Genomic DNA, 24,390 nt, shown 5'->3' on the forward strand with positions numbered 1-24,390 from the left:
ATTGTCCCCATATTGTTATTAGTGTACCCCATAGAAGCCCACTATTGTTATTGTTGTGCCCTTATATTATTATTGTTATGTCGGCTTTGATTATATTGTGACTCCTTAGACTCCTATATATAGAAATGAGGTTTAGTCATTTGTATCATCCAAGAATTGGTCATTTGTGTAATGTAAAGGAGGTTGCCCCCTCGAAGAGGCTAATTTCTAAGGCGTTGATATATCTTTTCTATCTTTTTGTGAGTTGGTTTCATAACAAATATGCTTGGACTGATCATGAAAAACTCGATTTTCGAAGTGTTTGATACAACTATGATTATCACAGTAAATCATTGTCGGATCCATCTGCTGACCAAACAAACCAACCAAGATCTTCCTCATCCAGATAGCCTCACACACTGCTTGACTTCCAACCATGTACTTTACCTCTTCCAAACTGAGTGCAACTGATCTCTATTTCCTGTTGTAACAAGAAACTGCCGCTGACCCAATACTGAAGATCTCTCCTAATGTGCTCTTCTTGTCGAATGGACTCCGTACCCAATTTGCATCAGTGAAGCCTTAAAGCTTCACTAACTTTGTTCGTCTGTACCATAACCCAAACTGAGTAGTGCCTATGAGGTATCTCAATGCATGCTTGTCGCCTTCCAATACAGCTTGGTAAGCCTAACCATTTCTTGACTAAGTTGGTTAACTGCATAGCACATATCTGGTCATGCGTTCACCAAGTACATGAGTGAACCCACAAGCTGCCTATAAACAGTAGCTTCCACTACTTCCTCTAAAGTAGCATCCCCCTTCCTCTAGTTACTAGTTAGAGGAGTTTCCTTGGGTTTACTGCTTTCCATGCGGAATCTCCTGAGCATCTCATTGGCATACTTTCCCTGAGATACAAATAACTCCCCATCTCCCTACCATACCTCCATGCTAATAAAGTAATGCATGAGCCCCATGTCCTTCATCTCAAACTCTCTTACTAGGTCCTCCTTGCAAGATTTGATGAGCTTCTCATCACCAGTCAGTATAAGATCATCTACACAAATTACAATGATCAACAACTTACCTTCCACCACTATGATACATGTTCACATCCGCTTCACTCTTTGTGAAGCCCAACCCAGTGAAGTAGCTATCTATCCTGGTGCACCAAGCATGGGTTGCTTGCTTCAGCCCATACAACGATCTCTTGAGTTGGCACACATGCGACTTATGACCTAAGGTTTCAAAACCTTCGGGTTTCTCTATGTACACCTATTCCTCAATCATGCCAATGAGGAAGGTAGTCTTCACATCCATCTTATGAATCTTCCAACCCATCTGTGTTGATAGTGCCAAAATAGATCATATTGATAAGTACCTTGCAACAAGAGCAAAGGTCTGATCATAATCAATCCCCTCTACCTATCAAGAGCCACGGGCGACAAATCTGGCCTTATGCTTCTCCACACTACCATCTACAATTTTCTTTACCTTGTAAATCCAATGGGAGCTCACAACTAACTTGTCCTCCAGTCTCAGGATCACATCTCAAACACTGTTTCGAACTATGGAGTCATACTCCTCCACCATCGCATCAACCCAAACCAGCTACTACACTACTTCCTGAAAGAAAGATGGCTCTGTCACAACACATGCACCCATAAGTGCCATGTATCCAGTGTAACTATCTGGTGACCTCCTCTATCTACGCTAAGAAGAGGGTGCTCCCACATTCTCTCGTGCATCATCCAACAATCTATCAGCCTCTCTAGTGCGCCTTCTTCCCTCTCTGGAAGACTTTGCCTCAGTGGATGTCTCCACTCTCTAAACCTCTGCTTGTGACTACTCCACATCAATATTAGGTCCCTAAACCTTAGGAGCTAAAAGCTCCTCATCCACATATAGCTCAAGCTCCCTCTCAATGGATACTCACATGGCCTTATCCTCATCGAACCTGATATCCCTATGAACCATTGTCATCTGACTGGTCGACATGTACACTCGATAGTTGTGGGGTGTATCAGTGTACCCCACAAAGATCCCCAACTCTGTTGTTGGCTCAAGCTTCTTCCGTGCATATTTGGTCACATGGCAATGAACCGATGACCCAAAAATCCTAAGGTGACCAATATCTGGCCTCTTACCGGAATAAGCCTCCTCTAGTGTCTTCATCTCAAATATCTGATGTGGGCTACAGTTTTGAACATAAACCGTTGTGTTGCATGCCTCAGCCAACAAGTGTAGTGGTAGGCCATGATCATGTAACATCGCCCTTGTTGCCCCTACTATGCTTCTGTTCTTCCTCTTGGAAACCCCATTCTATTGAGGGTTATGGGGTGTCGTCAACTCTTGTTTAATCCCTCCCACTGCATAGAAGTTCTTAAACTCATTTGATACATGCTCACCACTGTTATCACTTTGTAGAGCTTTAACCTTCTTTCTAGACTCTTTCTCTACCAATGCTTTGAACTCACAAAACTTTGTGAAATTCTGATCCTTTTTATGCATAAAGAATACCCAACATTTACGAGAATAATCATCAAAAAATATAGCATAATACCTGTGTTTGGCCATGGATGCTGTTGAGAATGGTTGACACACATCTGAATGGACTCTCTCAAGAATAGACTTTGCTCGACTGTCTCTGTCTCCAAAGGAAGACTTGGTGTATTTTCTGAAAGTACAACCCTTGCATGTATCAAATTTTTCAAGCGTGCCTTTGGGAATACCAGTAGATATTTTCTGCAATATCTTCAAAGCGACATGATGCAATTGGCCCAATCGCTTGTGCCACAACTCACCAACGTCTTGTCTCAACATCTTTTCCGCGTGTGAACTCAAAGCAACACAATCCTCTACCTCTATCTTATAGATATTCTGAACTCAAATCCCTATCTTCTTTACTTTACCCGTGGCTATGTGTTGAAGGAACACCTTTCCTTTCAAAAAGATCACATCATAGCCTCTATCCTTAAGCATGGCAACGGATACCAATTTCTTTGTCAGTCTAGGTACATGCATAACATTTTTCAAGGTGAGTGGAGCTGCATGCTCCCTCTAAAAAGTAATAGTATCCACACCAGTAACACTATACTTACCGTCATCACCCATATTGATATGCATCTTAAGATCTTTCTCCTCTAGTTCATTGAATAAGTCTTTTTTTCCAGTCATGTGGAATGAAGCTCCACTGTCTAAGTACCTGACACTTCCCATCATTGAAGACACCATGCATGCAATGAGGGGAAATTCTAATTCGAATTGAAAAGCCAAATCCTCACCCTTCGCTCCTCCTAATGACTTCTCCTTGTATTTCTTCAGTGGACAATTTGTAGAAAAGTGACCCATCTTGTGACAATGAAATAATTTCACTTTCATAATGTCCTTCTTACCTCCATGATAAGAATCTGTTTTGGAATGGGAAATTTTACCTTTCCCCTTCATCACCTTAATCGCTAAGGCACAATTCTCTTCATCATCAGTCTTTGATGAAGAGTCATCCCTTTTGTTCCTCCTGATCTCATCCTGCATCAAATACGACCATAGTCGTTCCCAATCTAGAAGCTTCTCCCGACCATTGACAAAGTCCTCATAATTATTCCAACTCTTTGGGATTCCAAGAAGAGAAAGGCTCACCATATCCTCTTCAGAAACCATGATTCCAACACTTCCAAGTTCATCCTGACATTGAATGAACTTGGTCAAGTATTTTGGAATCGTCTCGGCTTTGTCCATCTTGATTTTACAAAGTTTATCCTTCAGTGCCAACTTCCTTTGATCATTGCTATTCTGATACAAGTCCATCAATGTTTTCCACATATCATGTGGGGTTTCCTTTCGATGGAGACTCAAGACAATATGATCTCGAACCCTGTCAAGGATTATCTGCCTTGCCTTCACCCAACACTTCTTCCACTCGGCCATGTTTTGTGCATCAGTAGTTGTTGGCTTAGGAATTGCTTTTTCAACAAATTCCTTCAAGCCATTTTCCTCTAGCACATCCTCCATCCTATCCCTCCAGACTATGAAAATCGAGCTACCTTCCAAGGCATACTCAAGCCTCAACCCATGGAATGTCATCTACCGATCCTAAAGTATGTATTGCAAATTCGATTTTCACCTATAACCCAGAAACTCAAAACTTCGAAATATCCTCTAGTATATTGTTCTTAGCTCCGATACCATGTAGAAAATCATGTATATTCACAAGCTAATGCAATTTCCTAAAGAAAGATACAAGAATCTACTTCTACTCTTTACAGCGGAAGCCCATAAACATTGAGAAAACAATAGTCCATAGAGGAAGAGAAGCAAAGGCACATAACACAATAAATATCCTGAGAAAGGTACAACTCAAAACCCCACTATCTGTTTTGTATTAATTCGAAAAATCAACATGAAATTACAATGCTTGTTCTCTCTAGAAAAATCCTAGCACTAAGCAGATTCAATCTCCAATTCATAAGAAAGCTCAAGGCCAAAGCTTAGCCTCTTCACAACATCTCCAAGTCTATATTCCAATGCATAACTCCTATGGAGGATAACTTGTATTTAAAGGGACATAAAGCCTCTAAAAATTGTGCAATCCCTCAAGGGTCAGTTTCTGAATGCATGCACTATTAGTGTAACTCAGAAAAATCTAAAACAAATAACACATTGTCCCTGCACTCTAGTCTCAACATGGTCCTTCTCAGAATCGACATGCATGAGTTTTTGATGATTAAATATTCAATTAACTAGATTAGCACTGGTGGAGTTCATTAGTGACACCACTGATAGTTAACTCACTATTAGTTATCTCAATTAGTTTGAGAACTAATTTAACTGAATTGACTCATGAAATTGGGTCTTCTATTTTACAACTCACAATTATCTCATATTGGACTCCTACAAAGTAGGGATAACATACACATGATGACATAAATACTTCCAACTCGAATTTCCTAAGCTAATTAAGTTTACTAAACTTAATTTAACTATTTTAAGTTGCTATTAGAATAAAATTAGAATTTAATTCATAGTTTAATTCAAGGACAAATTAAAATAGAATTTCTTGTTGCCATTTCTCAACACTCGAAAGGACTGCACTACATAGGTTCCAACTTAGCACATCAATCCTCAAGGATCTCTTCTTGGGATTGATGCATAAATACACATGCTCCCTAACCTGAAACTCCTTAAAAACCATGTGTTAGTCTGCATAACTCTTCTGTCTATCACGTGTTACCTTTATATTCTTCTTGATAACCTAGATTTCTTGTTCCACCTATGCCGACATGTCTGGTCCAATCAATATCATGTTCGCTGGATCACTCCAGTTGATGGTAGTATTACAACTCCACCTATAAAGTGCCTCAAATCAACTCATCCTCAATGACTCCTGATACCCATTGTTGTAAGAAAACTCAACTAGTGGAAGATACTCCTCCCACCACCTTTGCTAGTGAATGACATACATTCTCAACATGTCCTCTAGAATCTTGTTGACCCTCTTTTTTTTTCCATCTGTTCGCGGATGATAAGTTGTATTGAAGGCCAACTTTGTACTCAAAATTACAAATAACTCCTTCCAAAACCTGGAAGTGAACTTATCATCTTTGTCAGATACGATCTTCTTAGGAATATCATGTAATCTCACTACCTCCCTTATGAATGCCTAAGCTACCTCACTAGCTAAATAAGTAGACTTAATCGCTATGAAGTGAGCTACCTTAGTCAACCTGTCAGTCACAACCATGATGGAATCATGTTGTATAAATATTCTCGGCAAACCTATTGTCAAATCCATGGAAATGACCTCCCATTTCCCTTTTGGAATTACAATCGGATGCAATAGACCACCTATATGCTTGCACTTTGATTTTACCTGTTGATAATCCAAACACCTGGCATCGAAATTCATTATCTCTTTCTTCAGATTTAGCTAGTAGTATAATTTCTTCATATTTGTTAATGTCTTCTGATATCCTGGGTGACTTGAATACAAATTAACATGAAATTCCCTCAAGATAAGCTTCTGGAGTTCATTTTTTTCCAATGCATAGATCTTGTTCCTAAATCTCACCAAACCATCTATCATGAGATGACAATACACATCTTGTTCACCTACACCCTGTTGTTGTAACATGTGCCTAAGCTCCTTGTACCTGTCATCTTGTTGTCCTACCTATAATATTTGATCTTGTAAATTTGTCCCATATGAGCTCATAACTGCTATGTGATTTACCTGCACTCCTCTACTAAGAGCATATGCAACCTAGTTCTCCTTTCCCTTGATGTATTTGATCTTGATGTGAAGCTCATTGAGAATGGACAACCATCTAGCTTGCCTAGATTTCAGATTAGGTTTGTCAAACAAGTACCTCAATCCACAATGATCACTCATCAATACAAACCTCCTGCCAAGAAAATAGTGCCTCCACATCTTCAATGCATGAATGATCACTGCCAACTCAAGATCATGCGTCATAGAGTTCTACTAGTGCTCATTTAGTTTCCTTGGCACGTAGAAAACCACCTTTCCCTCCTACATTAGGACTCCACCAAGTCCTCACTTACAAGCATATGTACACACCATGAACTCTTTATCTAGATCCACAATATTTAGAACTAGACCATTTGTAAGCAACTGCTTCAACTACTAAAAATTGGCTGCACATTCCTTTGTTCATTCAATTTTATTTCCATTTCTCTACAAGGATGTAATAGGATAGGAAATCCATGAGAATTTCTTGATGAACCTTTTGTAATAAACTGCTAACCCTATGAATGATCTTACCTCATCCACATTCCTATGAGTTTCCCATTCCATGATACCTCTGATCTTTTCTGGATCCACTACTATGCCTTCCTTGGAAACAACATGTCCCAAGTAATGTACCTCTACTGAAATAAACCTCACTTACTAAGATTGGCATACAACTGATGCTCTCTTAGCAATCTCATTACTATTTCTAGGTGTTCGACATGCTCTTCCTCATTCTTAGAATATATCAATGTATCATCAATGAATACAATCACAAACGTTTCCAGATAAGGATGCAACACACTATTCATCAAACACATGAAAGTAGCTGGAGAATTATTCAAACCAAAAGGAACCAAAACAAACTCATAATGCCCATACTTTGTCTGGAAATAAGTCCTTGATCCTCGACTTTGATGCGTACTTGATGATATCTTGATCTCAAATCAATCTTTGAGAACAACGTTGCTCCCTTCAACCTATCAAAGAAGTCATTGATCCTCGACAATAGATACTTGTTCTTGATTGTCACCTTGTTCAACTACATGTAATCAATGCATAACCTGAGAGTACCATCTTTCTTCTTTTAAAATGATATTGGTGCACCCCAAGGTGATACACTTGACCTAATGTATCCCTTGTCAAGCATTTCCTTCAACTGAAACTTCAATTCCACTAGCTTTGGAGTGCTCATCCTGTAAGCTTCCTTTGATGTCGGTGGTGCTCATGGTACCAACTCAATAGAAAAATCTACTTCCCTATGAGGTGGTAACTCCAAAATCTCTGTTGTAAATACATCCTAAAACTACTATAAAAATGGATACCTCTTCAATACTTCCACATCCTCAAAATCATTACCTTTATCATTGGAAACATGCATTGCAAAAAATACACATCCTTTCCTCCAACTGTGCTTATCTTGCATACCTATAACAATTCTAACCGATGTGGGATTCTTCTTACCTTGTAAGATCCTCTTCTCTCTATCATCATCCCACCACTCAATAGCCTTCTCATAACAATCCACCTTAGTCCTATGAAGATACAACCAATCCATACGCAAACGCATATTGTATGATCCCAATGGAAGAACATTCAAATGTGTTGATGTAGGGATACCATTTAGCTCAAATGCACAAGCTCTTACCCAATGATGAACTATTTTTTTAATACCTATAGCCAACTACACCAACCAAGACTTTGCATGCACTTCTTTTCTCAAACCACACTTATCGACCAAGTTAGGATTAACACAACTATAATTAGATCCAGGGTAAGTCAAAATGGAAACAACTCAATCAAAAATCTTACCTTCCATCTCAATAGTAGATGTTTGGTGAATTGCTTGCTTGTTATCAAATGTTGCATAGATTCGAGGAATTCTCTATCCAATATCCCCAACTATCCGTGCCTCCTAAGAACTATAGATATGAGGCCTACCACTCGGATACAATGGAAAATATTTCTTGATATGATCCTTACCACATACCAACATTTCAATTGTCTCCTACCATCACCTCTATTCTTTTACTCTCCAAGCTAAGGTCCATGTCTCTTCTCAACTGCATTACAATTCTTGTAAGGAGCAACATTTTTCTTCTCACCTGCATCCTAGGGTCTTGTTCACTATGGTGCCCATTTATCTTTAGCCTTGTCATTCCCTTTCTATCCTTTCTTAGATTTATCCTTATGCTTTGATTTCTCATAACAGTGCTTCAAATTCCCAATGACTTCTTCCAATGACCGAGGCTCATCATACTCAATCTGATCCTTAAATTCTAATGGCAGTCCACTAACAAATGTTTGAACCTTTTTCTTCCCATCCTTAATATATGACACATACATTAAAAACTCCAAGAACTTAGTTTTGTACTCCTCATATGTCATCGAACCCATCATCACCTCATAAAACTCCTTGGCCTTTCCATTATAGTACCTCTCTAACACGTATTTCTTCTTGAAGAGTCTCTTCAATTCATGCCAACTCAACTCCTTTGTCATGATGTCTCTAACATGCTTCACATCTTACCACCATATGTTTTCTTTCCTTTTGAGGCTGAAAATAATTGTCCTGACCTTCATGTTCTCTATATAGTCATGCAACTCAAATAACTTCTTCATCCCAAGAAACCATGCCTCTACATCCTCCGACTTCTTTAACTCTCCATCAAATGTAGGTGGCTTGGATTTCTTGAACTCATCAGGAAAATATTCCATGTCACTCCTCCTATAAGGATGATAGTGATGATGACCATGATACCTGTCTAAACCAAAACTAGAATAGAACCCATATCCACTACCTCTCCTATTGGGTGTATCCAAGAACCTACCATCTTTGACCGTGTCATCTTTTTCCAACTTGTGCGCACCATGAGACCTGCTACCATATGCTCCATTAGTCTTGTCCTCTTTTCCATAACTGATCCATGGCTATCCTTATCTCTGAAACTCTAACAAACTCTAAAGGATAACTACATTGACCTATACTTGTTTATCATGTACCCTGACAAGCCTTTCCTATGACTGAATGATTCTGTCATTATCTGCTTTGCAACTTTTGATTTTTTTCTTTTAAACTTCTCAAAAGGAGAGTACCCCTCCCATGGATTCTCGTCTAATTTTTAAGGAGAGTCTTGTGAATTGTAATCCACCATTTTTCTAGTCATATTTGATCTTCTTCCTCCTACAAGCATACCATGTCATATAACCAAATATAAACATAATAAACATACCTTAGTGAAGTTCAAGGGAGATTGTCTCATCTACAAAATCAGTCCAGATTAGAACGATACATGTATATGCATAATCATATCAATATACCAACTTAATACCATGACAATTCATGCATAAAAACCATATAGACACTGACATGCATGCATGAAAAACACATTATGACAATTTAGTCCAAGTATTTGAACCATGCTCTAATACCAATCTGTAACCACCCCTCCCACATTTACCCACTTTAACTAGCACACCAAGGAAAACATGAGTTTAGAGCTATTATGACATGACTTAACCTCCTAAGTACATTTAAGAAAGTGGGGCTGACTATTGACGACAAAATGACATTTCACAGCATCCTACAGGGGCTATAGGACACTTAGAGGATGACAAACCATCCTAGGTGGAAAAACCCTGAGCTAAACCCCTCCTTCTCTACCCTGGGCCCTCAATTGCACCCACAACAAGGCCTCCATGTGGTTGGAATCTTCCAACCGCATGAAAAATCCTACATCCATGCGGTTACAACCCAAATTTTCTAGTTAGGAGCATGTTGTCCCGATATTTGAGCTTGCATTCCAGGTTAGCCTCTAGACCACTGCCCAAAACTTTTTGAGACTTTCTAGAATGATAAGTAGCATCAAGACAAAGCCATTCATACAAAATTTTATCAACGGCTTGACCTAACCATGATAGTCATTTCGTAAAACATATTGAGAACATGTAATCTATAGGTCATGAATGTATATCTAAACATAGGGATTTGATAGTTATCTGAAAATCATCAAGAAGGTCTAATTCCCTCTCACAATAGTTGCAATAACATATGTTAGCTCATGCATTCAATAAATATTCATCAAATAATCAAAACATGTCAAGAGCCACAACTAAAACCTATTATGGAGCTTGTTAGCGCTTGAAATTTCACCTCAGGCTGAGAAAGGTAAACCTCAAGGCAACATCAAACCACTTAGCCTCGTAGCTAGCCCTACAGGGCGGGAGAGGGCTCTCTCCAGTCTATCTCGATGAAGATCTTCAATGGGCGAGATAACCAATAAGGTAACACTGATTTTAGGCTAGTAAACTGATCAAAGGGTTGATTTGGGATTTTTAGGGTTTTTGGTGGCAAATTGAGGAGGTGGCAATTTTGGGTGCGGGGATTGGACACAGTTTTTGCAGGGGGTTCTTTGGGGCGAGGTAGGAGACAGTATTGATGCCTTAGATTGAGGTGAATGGATGAGAAAGATAGGTGAGGAGCTAAGGAGAGCAAACAATAACTTTGAATTCTCCTTAAACAGTAGAAAACATTGAAATTAAACAAACTTAAAAGCAGAGCATGACAGTCATGAATTCTACTTTAACACTTCATTTGTTTAATGTGCAGAAGGAAAAGAAAGGAAATGATTCACATAACACACTTACAAGTACATAGAGAAAGACACCATCAATACATGTAACCACAAGAATCCCAAAAAGGACTGCAAAACCCTGGTCTTCCTTTGCCAAAAATTGCAGAGATACAGTGAATAATACAATGATAGCTTCTCCCTCAAGAGTCCAACCATGAAAATGAGCAAGAAAGTACATAATATAGATCCTCTAACATCTTTCCCTGCCTCTAGGGGTCGAGCTCACTATCCTAGGAGCTGTTTCAACCACTTCTAAACTAAGCACTGAAAACTAGGCAGTCAAAACAACTTGCCTCTATAAGCTAGGAAACCAATTCATTCATTTAATTTTCACCTATTTCATGAATGAATTTTCTAGAAGAGATACATAAGTGTAAAAGTATCAAAAAATTACATTATTTACATCAAGGAGGATAACAATCCACTCCAAAAAGTCAAACATGGTCAAATCTGCGTTTTTCTGAGCTGTACAGTGAAATTTTGAGAAAATTGCCTGATAGGGCGCGCGCCTCTGCCTGACAAGTTGCGCGCCTTTAAGGGCACTTTTGGGGCACTTCCAGGTGTCCAAATTGGCCAAGAGTAGGCTTGTTGGAAAGGTATGTGAGTCTACTTTCCAACCCAACTAGAATTTCTGAATTTGGTGGTCATTTGCCCTTCCAAAATTGCAATCTCCCAAGACTGCTTTCTGTGTCTCAAAAATGTGGCAGAAAGTCATTTTTTTCTTGTTTTTTGACTTTCTGGAGGCCCAAAACTTCACAAAATCTCTTGGAAATGGATGAGCATATGTAACTTTTCATGAAAAATCTGGAAATGCTGAGTTTTTGCAAAATGAAGTTGCCAAGAGAAAGGGTCGCGCGGGGGGTGAGACCCGTTAAAGGGACAAAACCTGTAAATTGCCTGAAAAAACCAAAATTGACCCAAAATGCTCACAATTTCTTTGGATTTGTGCTGTGGCTGAGCTATTTAGTGCCTTGCTCCTTCAAGGAAGCCTCGGCAAAAATGTGGAGGGGATCGGGCCTCTTTCTCCTTTTTTGTGCCTTGGCCAATCGCCTTTGGAACATCTTCATCTTCGCCTTGCACACGTGCATCCGCGCCCAATAATGGTTCTTCATTTTTCTCAACAATTTCTTATCTTGGTTGGCCTTAGCCAACAGCCTCTCCAAGTGAGCATTGAGCTGGATAAACATAGACTCTCGCTCAGTGGGCAATGGATCACCGAGTCTTCTTCGATTCAAGTTGTGGTCACTACGGATCCTCCACAACTCATCAAGAGCTTGCTCATCCTCCAACTGTTTGTTGCGCTGCTCTAGATATGAGATTGTCCATTGTGCCCCCTCTAATCTCCTCTGCAGTGCATCATTTTCAGCTCTAAGGTGCTGAATGATCTCCTTTGACTCTCGACTAGGAGAACTGACATCAAGATCAATAAGCTCTATATTTGGAACACCTGATGGTCCCTCATCAATCTTGGGCTGCTTGCCCCTCTGTGCTGCCTGTGCTGCTGAAGAAAGCAAGGCCCCTTCCACCTGCTGTGGAGATAACACTCGCTGAGCTGATGAAGAAGGCGAGACCCCTTCCACATGCTGTGGAGAAAGTACTCACCGAGCTGCTGCAAATAAGGCCCTTTGGCCTCTCTGATAAGTGACCAATGGTGAGGAGCTGACATGTCTAGTCACGGGGATGTCATGCTGCTGTGATGGTCCTCCCTCCTCGTGAATAACCTCAGGATGTGGCGGTGGTGGTGCTGTGAAAAGCTCACGAGAGATAAACTCCTCCCATGAGATGCCCTGCTGAGCCAACTGATGTAAGACCACAAGCTGAATCAAACCATAATGGTAAAGGCTCCTATACTGCTATGCCGGGCTCTTCCGCTGCATCACAAACACCATCCTCTCAATGTTCTGGCAGAAGAAAACAGGGATGTTCATCATCCGTACCCGTGTGAAATGCATCAATAGGCGAATATGGTACGAATATATCTGTGAAAATCTGCCCTCACAGGTAAAATAGAGCATGATGAGCCTCATCATGGGAGCATACTCACTCCTGAGAAATCTGAAGGGGAACACACCTGTCAAGTGTCTCATGAGTGCGGGTCTAACGAAAGGCTCAAAATGAACACTGTCCAACACCTTGCGCTTATTCCATACCTCTCCGACATTAGGTATCTCTGTGGCCTGTGCAATCATCTCGGGTGTCAATGTAAAGTCCACCCCGGCAAGGTTGACATGTCCATCATGCAAATGTAAAACAAATAGGTGAGCCAACTCTCTGTGATGCTGAATCCGAGAGATCCTCTCGCAAAACTCATAACAAGACATATACTGGAAACATGATACTGCCATAGGACAAGCCTGTAAATCTGCCAAAGAAGTGGGCTCCTCTCTCTTATGATGACCACCCTTTCCACCCTTATGAGGCCTCCTCTATACCTCAAACTCTGAAGCTGATGCCTGGTCATCACTTTGCTCGTAATTGGTTTCGGTTTCTGACATTGTTTAAGGAGCAAAGTGGCTGAAATGTACTGCTGTTTCTGCTTGATAAAATGCTGATTAAAATGCTGTTTCAAGGGGACAAGGAGCATGAGGGGAATGTTAAGGGAGGGACACTTTAAAGGGAAAATGGGAATAAATATATAAAACAGGGATTTTGGGAAAAATCATTACAAAATCATTGGATATGCATCATTATATAAATTTGTTTACATGGGTATTATGAGAGGTAGGATTAGGGCTTGATTTTTTTTTTATTTTTTAGGGAAGAGGGGTAGGGTTTAGTTTTTCTTCACAAATTTAAAAGGGAAATTTACATAGGAAGACAAGGAAAATGAAATGGGAAATGGGGAAAAATGATTACAAGGGAATACCTTAAAACAGCATAAAACCCTAGCCATTTTTTACAATTTTAAACCACAGCCACATGGAGCTTTTCTTTTGTAAATATAGATCTTTAAAAATGCAATCACGATTTCCTTTGACCATAATAAGCAACAATTTTTAAGTTGGAGGGCCTACCTTAGGCAATTTGGCGATTTTGGTGGTTCCTTGGATGAATTTGCAGGCAATTTGATAAGGAGGACGCTGACGGGTCGCGCACCTCACCCAACGGGTCGCGCTCCACTGACAGGTCGCACCCGTTAAAAAATTGCACTGTCGGAGGGCGCCTGACGGGTCGCGCGCCTCTGACGGGTCGCACGCCTGGTCTGACGGGTCGCGCGCCTCTGCAACTCACAAATTCGCCTCGAACTCACTTGCAATCACTTGCTCAATGACTTAGATGCACAATGAGGCTCGATGGAGGGAGATTGGGCTTTTATAACCTTGATTTGAATTAATTTCATGCCCAAACCCACTTTATAATGTTTTTCTTTGACACTTTATAAACTTGATGTTTTTGGTTTCCTTTTATCCTGAAATTGACTAATTTGATGCTTTTGCTTGATACTTTTTGCAGGGATAACATCTGAGGGATCTTGGCAAGGGAGCCAGGGTTACATGCTGTCCTTTGAAGCCTTTTGAAATTTTACCATTTTTACAAAATTTTGAAAAATGACCTTGGCTTTAAAAACAGGGTTTTTAAATCCAAGGTGAAATTTAACTGTACAAGATAGAAATTTTTGAAGAAACACTTTGAAAAACATCCCTCTAGCTTGCTGGGCACTTATTGACCTTCATAGACAATGACCTTGAAGACAAACTTGACCAAAACCCTAGACCTAGAATTTGATTTCAAGACAAGACAAGTAAGCTTGAAAGAGTCTAAGGACTGAAACAACTTTGATCCAGCAATGCCAAGAGGGGGACAAAAACACCAGCTCCTCCATCAAGGTTATGGCATGCCTAATGGAATGCAAAAATTGACACTGATGAGACACCTACTTATGCAAATGCAAAGAGTTTTGATCGCTGATGGAGGGCTACTAGACCGACTCTAACATTGGCTCCAATTGGGATGGTAGCTCCTTGGAGGTACCAAGAACCTTAGACCTCTGGGAGAGCAGACCAGTGCTTTATCATCATTGGGCAATGGAGTCAATATTTACACATGTGACCCAAATTTGGACAACTTTATTGACTTTGACAATTGACTGAAATTTGAACTAACTTTGACACAAACCGACTCACTTTATGCAGAAAAAAGACTGATTAAAACAACTTGAAAAACTCACACCAACTAATCACCATCTTCAGAAATATAGCCTTCACCGCGGGCCCCAGACTAAAGATGGAAGATCAGATCACACTTGCTGCAGAATGAAAGTAAAATGGTAATTACAATGAGAGTGATTAGAGCAGAAAATGCTCAAGCATGATACCTTTTGAGCAGCCGGCCATTTACCGACCCACCGAGACAATCATCACCGTTCATTTCTTTGAGTAGAAAGGCATTTGGACCACGGTATGCTGCAATTTTGTAGGGACCTTTCCACAAGTTGTCAAATTTTCCATGTTTCCCTTTGTCTTCATTTCGGGCATCCCATCTCAAAACAACATCATCTATCTGAAAATCATCTGGTTTGGCCTTTCTGTCATAAATTTTCTTTATGCACTCTTGCAACTTAAGGGAATTTTGAAGAACCTCCTCTCGTGTCTACTGTAAATGAATCGTTTGACTAATCCGCCATTGCATAGGATCCTCCTCGCCACCAGCTTCTTGAAGCAACTTTGCTACTGGAACACTAAGTGAAGTACGAAACACTGCATCTGTCTCGTAAACCAGTTCAAAGGGTGACATACCAATTGACTTCTTTTGACTTACCCGATCAGCCCATAATGCATTTACTAACTTTTTGTGCCAGCTCTTCTTATTGATTTCTAGCAATTTCTTTATGATTTTCACTAGAGATTTGTTCGAAGATTTGGCCAGCCCATTTCCTTGCGGATGGTAGGCGGTCGAATGCCCCAAGCTAATGTTGTATTTGTAGCAAAAATCAACCATTTTCTTCGATTTAAAGGCTGCTGCATTATCTGTAATCAACTTATGTGGACAGCCGAAACGTGACAATATGTTATTCTCAAGAAAAGAAATAATTACCGAGTTCGTGGCCTGTCGGGTGGGAATGGCTTCAATCCACTTCATGAAGTAATCTGTGGCGGTCAAGATCCATCGATGCTGCCCGGAAGATGCTGGGTGGATTTCGCCAATAAAATCCAAGCCCCATTGCTGAAATGGTGCGCTGATTTCAATGGGCTTGAGAGGTAACGGTTGTAATTTCTGCTTTCCTTGAAAAATTTGACATTCATGACAACTCTTAACTGCTTTATATACATCAGAAAATAAAGAAGGCCAATAGAAACCAGCTCTTAAGATCTTATTGGCCGTGGTCTTCCAAAACAAGTGACCCCCACAGTCACCTTTATGAAAATCCTCTACCGCTGTCTTAGCTTCTTCTTCGACTAAACAATTCAGCAATATGCCACCGGGGTCTTTCCAATAAAGTGCAGATTTAATGATACAAAATTTGGCAGCCTTTAACTTCAATGTTCTAGCTTTGTTTCTAGGCATCCCAGGGGGTGAAGACAAATTTTGAAGCACATATACTATATCAGCATACCAAGGAGAGGAAACAAAGATATCTGATACCTGTAGAGCTGAATTCTCTTCGTCTTCATCGGATATGGCAGCAATCAAATTGATGTCAAGGACATGAAGATTCGTTTCAGCCATCATCTTAGCAAGACCTTGACCCTTGATCAACTTGGTGGGCTTAATTTCCACATCATACTCTAATAGTGCAGCGATCCACTTACCCCTTCTTCCTTCCGGTTCCGCTTGTACCAAGACATCCTTAACAGCTGCGTTGGGAACATAGGCCAAAATATGAGAATTCAGTATGTACACCCGGAAATCTTTCAAAGCTTTAACCAACGCCAATGCTTGCTTTTCAATGATATTATAATTCAACGCTCCATCCCTTATGATGCGGCTGAAAAAAGCTATGGGCTTCTCAACTCCATCTCTTTTTTGCATCAACACGGCTGCCAACATATGCTCAGAAGCAAATGAAAATAAAATAAAATCTTGTGTATACTCCGGGCTGATCAAAGTTGGGGCTGAAGATAAGATTAACTTTACCAAGTTGAAAGACTTTACTGCCTCTTCGGTCCATTTGAGCTCGCTGTCCTTTTTGAGCATGTTGGTTATTTCTCTAAGATGTTCGGCAAGATTGGGAATAAAGCGACGCAGAAAATTCAATTTGCCATTGAAGGATTGAACCTCCTTCTTGCTTCGGGGCTGCTCTAATTGCTGAATTGCTTCCACACGTGCAGGATCTATACGAATGCCATCTTTAGAAATAATATGGCCCAGCAGCTTGCCTTCGCTCATAGCGAAAAGGCTCTTCTTCGGATTCAACGAGATACCATACTTTCTGCACTTTTGGAACACCTTAGTCAAATGAAACAAATGCTCTTCATCAGATTTAGAAAACACAGTCAAATCATCAAGATAAACGACCAAAAAGACATCTTTCTCATTAGCAAAGGCCATGTCCATTGCCCGCTGAAATGTGGCACCAGCGTTCTTCAATCCAAACGGCATCTTGGCATAATGAAATGTCCCCCACGGAGTAGTGAATGTTGTCTCTTCTCGGTCATCTTCATGTACCAAAATCTGATTATACCCGGAATAACCATCAAGCAATGACATCCTTGATGCCCCAACTACCCGCTGCAATATATGATCCATTTTGGGCAGCGGATAATTGTCCTTTAGCGATACCTTATTCAGATTTCTGAAGTCTATACACAAGCGAATCTTGCCGGTCTTTTTCCTCACGGGCACCAAGTTGGAAATCCAATCAGAAAATCGGATTGGCACTATGATTCCAGACTTATATAACCTGTTGACTTCCTTCTCGATCAATGGTAGCAACTTAGGATTAATTCTTCTCAACTTTTGTCGGAAAGGCTTTTGATTTGGCTTTATGGGAATGGTATGCTGAATGATACTTGTGTCATAAGTTTTCAAATCTGAATAGTCCCATGCAAAAAAATTAGAAAACGAAGACAACAATCTGATATATTCTTTCTTTACCTTGGGCGACAATGCTTTTGATAGCTTCACCATCTTTGGATTTTCGGCTGTCCCGAGATTCACATCTTCGACACCTTCTTCCGTTGGCCTCAAAGTTGGTTTGCGGGCCACATCATCTTGATCAAACAATTCTTCCAAAGGAATTAATCCTTTAGGAATGTAATTGTCCTTGAGCTGCAGCACATCCATCTGATTTACTCCTTCAGCTTCCGTGTCTATTGAGATGTCTTCGAATTTACCCTCAATTTGCAGAAAATCTTTGATTTCTTCGTCATCTTGGAAAACTTGCCAACACCTTTGATTATCTGGAACTGTAGGACGATGTTTCACATATATCTCAAACTTATTGCTAGAATTCATGGGTATTTTCAAATTACTTGCTGCCTTAGCCAATGCATCCGCAACACCATTTTGAATCCGGGGCATAAATGTCAAAGTATGTTCTGAAAACAGTTTTAAGATATCTAAGACAACATTTCGATATGCTCGCATACGAGGATGTTTGGCCTGAAATTCACCTTTCACTTGCTTTATGACCAACTCGGAGTCACCATATACCGCTATCTTCTTTGCCTTCAACTTCCGAAGGATTTTCAGACCAGCAATAAGAGCCTCGTATTCCGCCTCATTATTTGAGCAATCAAATGCCAATTTATATGAACATACCCGTACCTTGCTTGGAACTTGGTTTTGAACTGAAAATGGGCTTCGAATCCATACACCTATACCAGCACCATCGCTGCCCACCGCGCCATCAAAATCCATTGTCCAAAGACCATCCTCATCGTCTTCTAAGTGCTGAAAATGTGATGTCGATGCATTCTCTGTTTGCTGCCCATTTATTTCAGCTGTTGGCTTTATGACAGCAGACCTTTCTTCACTTTCCTTTCTCAAAACTTCTCTAAAATTCTCTGTAATATCTGGTATATCTTCTGCTTGAACTAACTGACTATCTATCTCATTGAAATTATCCGCAAACAAAACAAAAGATTCTAATTCTGTTTGTATATAATTTACAGGATGATTGACAGGCTTTTCCTTACTAGTGATCATGTATTTCATCTTTTGTTCCCGATACAACTTCCTCATCTGACCAAAAACGGGAATTGTAGCATAGGAAAAATCGAGCTGAAGTGTACCTTTGAGCTTGGCTCCCCATGACCTCGAAAGCAACATGCCAAATCGCGGAGGAATATCCGCCACCACCACGTCCATCAAAATATTCTTTGCTGGAATTTGATCTAGACTCACCACCAAGTCCTTGATCAAACCAATACATTTCACCCGGCTGGAATCAAATGAATACAAATCATGATACTTCCTTGTGATGTCAAGTCCCAGCTTCTCCATAATCGCTTTGGGCATCAAATTATGTGAAGCTCCCGAATCAACCATGGCATTGTGTAGCACATACTCATGTAATCGCAAACTGATATAGAACGGAGGAACATCACTCTCGGGAGACTCACCATCTAAAGCGGGCCCAAAAATCAGCTCAGGCTGATCATCTTCTACATTCACCGTGTCTAGCATTGGATCGAAATTCAGCATCTTGGAAATCTGGCCTCGGTAAGTGTTGTTCTTAATGATTTCCGTCAAGGGAATAGACACCTTCAACTTTGCAATCTCATTCTCCAAATTGAAAGCTGAAATCTTCTCACCTTCTTTAGTCGTATTGTCTCTTTTTTCACCTCTATCTCTTGGTGCATTTGATGGCTGATCTATCTTGGCTGCTGATGGTGACTGACTTGTTGAAGGACCAACTATTTCTTTTCCTGTTGTGTGTGGGGAAGCCGAATCATTCTTTGCTGATGTATCTTTCCTTTTCTGAATGGGATTTATGGGAACAACTCGGTTTCTCAATTGCCTTTGCTGACCTTGCTGAGCTGATAAAGCATGCAAATACCCTCTTTGATACTCTTCAGATTCTTCTTCAAGTGCTGCATCATTTGACAAGATATAATGTTCATCCTGAGGAATAATGGAGTGACTTACCAACTCATCTTCTTCTGTAACATAAGTGGGCAAATCATCAGGAGTGAAGAAGTGATTCTCCTCTCCCATCGTATCACCTTCATCCTCTGATTCTTGGCTAACAAAATTTTGCTGAAAAGGAGGTTTCATTTGCTGCTGAACTGCTGCCTCTTGTGCCTTTGTTTCACGCTGCTTGATTCTATATTGTGGCTGCTGTGCACCTCAGAAATTAGGATTACGGATCTGCGGTTCCGGCTTGTCAATACGAACATTTTCAAATGCCGTTTTAAGCTTTTCAACTTCACAAAGAAGCTGATCTGATGTGGATGCTTCCTCTTTGATTGTGACTCGCTTTTCTGCCTTCATTCTTGCCCTTTTATCATTTAAGTTTGCCTCAACGCTAACAACAATTTTCTGCATATCCTCCAAGGTAGGAGGATCTCTGTCTCGCAATGAATAAGCCATCTCCAGATCAAAACCATCCGGGAACTTAAGAAGTGCTGATTTTATTGACGGTCTCAAATCATCAGGAATAGCGTTGTAAACTGTATTAAATCTGATTATTTAATCTTGAACGGACTCACCTGGATTATGCTTGAGGTTGTTGTATTCGGCATTAATCTGAAGCGGATCCTTTCTGATTTCCCATCGATCTAAAAATTGATTCTGAAGTGCTTCCAAGGTGGCAATGCTGCTAGCTGTCAACCCTCTGAACCACTTTCTAACTTCTCCCCCAAATGTTTGCACGAACAATCGCATAGTAACATCTTCTTCATCTATCTCATATAGATCGAAGAAAGTTGTCATTTTTTCAATATGTTGCTGAGTAGAAATACTTTGTGGAGTGCCATCAAACATAGGGATTTTACTTTGATAATCGGCTGGCATATCATGAAGATTTTGGGGAAGAGCAAGTGGGGCAAACCGGGCAGCCATTGCTTTAGGAGGGGGAGTAGGATGAGTATGAGGAGGAGGAGTTGTGATAGCAGGGACTATAATAAGAGGAGCTGTAGTTTGTGGAGTTGGGGGAGTTGGAGGGGTAGGAGAAGTAGGAGGGGTATGGGATGTAGAAGGAGAACTGACTGTGGATTCGGGATAGGTGATTATAGGCGAAACTGAAACATAAGGAGGATAAGATTCTTCGTGAGCCGTGATAGTGGATCCAATATGATCAGAGATATTCTCAACAAAATCAGCAAGGGTAGTAGCTTGAATATGTGTCTGGAGATGTCTCAAGATGAAATTTTCGACCAACTTGTTGTGTCTCTCAAATTCAATGACAGCTGCAAAATCAGGGTCAAGGACTAGAGAATCGAGCGCACTTTCAGACTTGGCTTTAAACAGGGACAACTCAAAGCTTTCGTCAAAGTCTAGATCTTCAAAATACTTGATAATAGCTGGAGATGAATGAGATTTGAAAATGGGTCTAGGATCTGTAGCCAGCTTGTTTTTCTCAAAAAGACTAGGAAAGAAAAACCATTCAGCCTGTGAAAACTCTCAACCTATCATCCACGGCTCAGAGTTAACAATTATACTGGGATAAAGTGCCAATGAAGCGCTACGTTCACAAGCTCACGGAGATTGACTGAAGCAGCGTTTATCTACTAACGCTGATGTAAAACAAGAGCGTTTTCGAAGGCTACCTGGCGTATCTTCAGGCTCCGTCTAAGACTTATGAAATAACACGTCAATGAGCAAACGGTTAGTTTGTTCTCCCCAGTATGGTCGCCAATATGTTAGCGCTTGAAATTTCACCTCAGGCTGAGAAAGGTAAACCTCAAGGCAACATCAAACCACTTAGCCTCGTAGCTAGCCCTATGGGGCGGGAGAGGGCTCTCTTCGGTCTATCTCGATGAAAATCTTCAATGGGCGAGATAACCAATAAGGTAACACTGATTTTAGGCTAGTAAACTGATCAAAGGGTTGATTTGGGAATTTTAGGGTTTTTGGTGGCAAATTGAGGAGGTGGCAATTTTGGGTGCGGGGATTGGACACAGTTTCTGCAGGGGGTTCTTTGGGGCGAGGTAGGAGACAGTATTGATGCCTTAGATTGAGGTGAATGGATTAGAAAGATAGGTGAGGAGCTAAGGAGAGCAAACAATAACTTTGAATTCTCCTTAAACAGTAGAAAACATTGAAATTAAACAAACTTAAAAGCAGAGCATGACAGTCATGAATTCTACTTTAACACTTCATTTGTTTAATGTGCAGAAGGAAAAGAAAGGAAATGATTCACATAACACACTTACAAGTACATAGAGAAAGACACCATCAATACATGTAACCACAAGAATCCCAAAAAGGACTGCAAAACCCTGGTCTTCCTTTGCCAAAAATTGCAGAGATACAGTGAATAATACAATGATAGCTTCTCCCTCAAGAGTCCAACCATGAAAATGAGCAAGAAAGTACATAATATAGATCCTCTAACATCTTTCCCTGCCTCTAGGGGTCGAGCTCACTATCCTAGGAGCTGTTTCAACCACTTCTAAACTAAGCACTGAAAACTAGGCAGTCAAAACAACTTGCATCTATAAGCTAGGAAACCAATTCATTCATTTAATTTTCACCTATTTCATGAATGAATTTTCTAGAAGAGATACATAAGTGCAAAAGTATCAAAAAATTACATTATTTACATCAAGGAGGATAACAATCCACTCCAAAAAGTCAAACATGGTCAAATCTGCGTTTTTCTGAGCTGTACAGTGAAATTTTGAGAAAATTCCCTGATAGGTTGCGCGCCTCTGCCTGACGGGTCGTGCGCCTTTAAGGGCACTTTTGGGGCACTTCCTGGTGTCCAAATTGGGCAAGAGTAGGCTTTTTGGAAAGGTCTACGAGTCTACTTTCCAACCCAACTAGAATTTCTGAATTGGGTGGTCATTTGCCCCTCCAAAATTGCAATCTCCCAAGACTGCTTTCTGTGTCTCAAAAATGTGGCAAAAAGTCATTTTTTGCTTGTTTTTTTACTTTCTGGAGGCCCAAAACTTCACAAAATCTCTTGGCAATGGATGAGCATATGTAACTTTTCATGACAAATCTGGAAATGCTGAGTTTTTGCAAAATGAAGTTGCCAAGAGAAAGGGTCGCGCGGGGGGTGAGACCCGTTAAAGGGACAAAACCTGTAAATTGCCTGAAAAAACCAAAATTGACTCAAAATGCTCAAAATTTCTTGGGATTTGTGCTGTGGCTGAGCTATTTAGTGCCTTGCTCCTTCAAGGAAGCCTCGGCCAAAATGTGGAGGGGATCGGGCCTCTTTCTCCTTTCTTGTGCCTTGGCCAACCGCCTTTGGAACATCTTCATCTTCGCCTTACACACGTGCATCCGTGCCCAATAATGGTTCTTCATGTTTCTCAACAATTTCTTATCTTGGTTGGCCTTAGCCAAAAGCCTCTCCAAGTGAGCATTGAGCTGGATAAGCATAGACTCTCGCTCAGCGGGCAATGGATCACCGGGTCTTCTTCGATTCAAGTTGAGGTCACTACGGATCCTCCACAACTCATCAAGAGCTTGCTCATCCTCCCACTGTTTGTTGCGCTGCTCTAGATATGAGATTGTCCATTGTGCCCCCTCTAATCTCCTCTGCAGTGCATCATTTTCAGCTCTAAGGTGCTGAATGATCTCCTTTGACTCTCAGCTAGGAGAACTGACATCAAGATCAATAAGCTCTATATCTGGAACACCTGATGGTCCCTCATCAATCTTGGGTTGCTTGCCCCTCTGTGCTGCCTGTGCTGCTGAAGAAAGCGAGGCCCCTTCCACCTGCTGTGGAGATAACACTCGCTGAGCTGATGAAGAAGGTGAGACCCCTTCCACATGCTGTGGAGAAAGTACTCGCCGAGCTGCTGCAAATAAGGCACTTTGGCCTCTCTGATAAGTGACCAATGGTGAGGAGCTGACATGTCTAGTCACGGGGATGTCATGCTGCTGTGATGGTCCTCCCTCCTCGTGAATAACCTTAGGATGTGGCGGTGGTGGTGCTGTGAAAAGCTCACGAGAGATAAACTCCTCCCATGAGATGCCCTGCTGAGCCAACTGATGTAAGACCACAAGCTGAATCAAACCATAATGGTAAAGGCTCCTATACTGTTGTGCCGGGCTCTTCCGCTGCGTCATAGACACCATCCTCTCAATGTTCTGGCAGAAGAAAACAGGGATGTTCATCATCCGTATCCATGTGAAATGCATCAATAGGCGAATATGGTACGAATATATCTGTGAAAATCTGCCCTCACAGGTAAAATAGAGCATGATGAGCCTCATCATGGGAGCATACTCACTCCTAAGAAATCTGAAGGGGAACACACCTATCAAGTGTCTCATGAGTGCGGGTCTAACGAAAGGCTCAAAATGAACACTGTCCAACACCTTGCGCTTATTCCATACCTCTCCGACATTAGGTATCCCTGTGGCCTGTGCAATCATCTCGGGTGTCAATGTAAAGTCCACCCTGGCAAGGTTGACATGTCCATCATGCAAATGTAAAACAAATAGGCGAGCCAACTCTCTGTGATGCTGAATCCG

The sequence above is a fragment of the Pinus tabuliformis genome, chromosome 9 (genome assembly GCF_031772625.1).
Source record: "Pinus tabuliformis cultivar Carrire ecotype Pingquan chromosome 9, CPIR1, whole genome shotgun sequence".
Taxonomy (NCBI): domain Eukaryota; kingdom Viridiplantae; phylum Streptophyta; class Pinopsida; order Pinales; family Pinaceae; genus Pinus; species Pinus tabuliformis.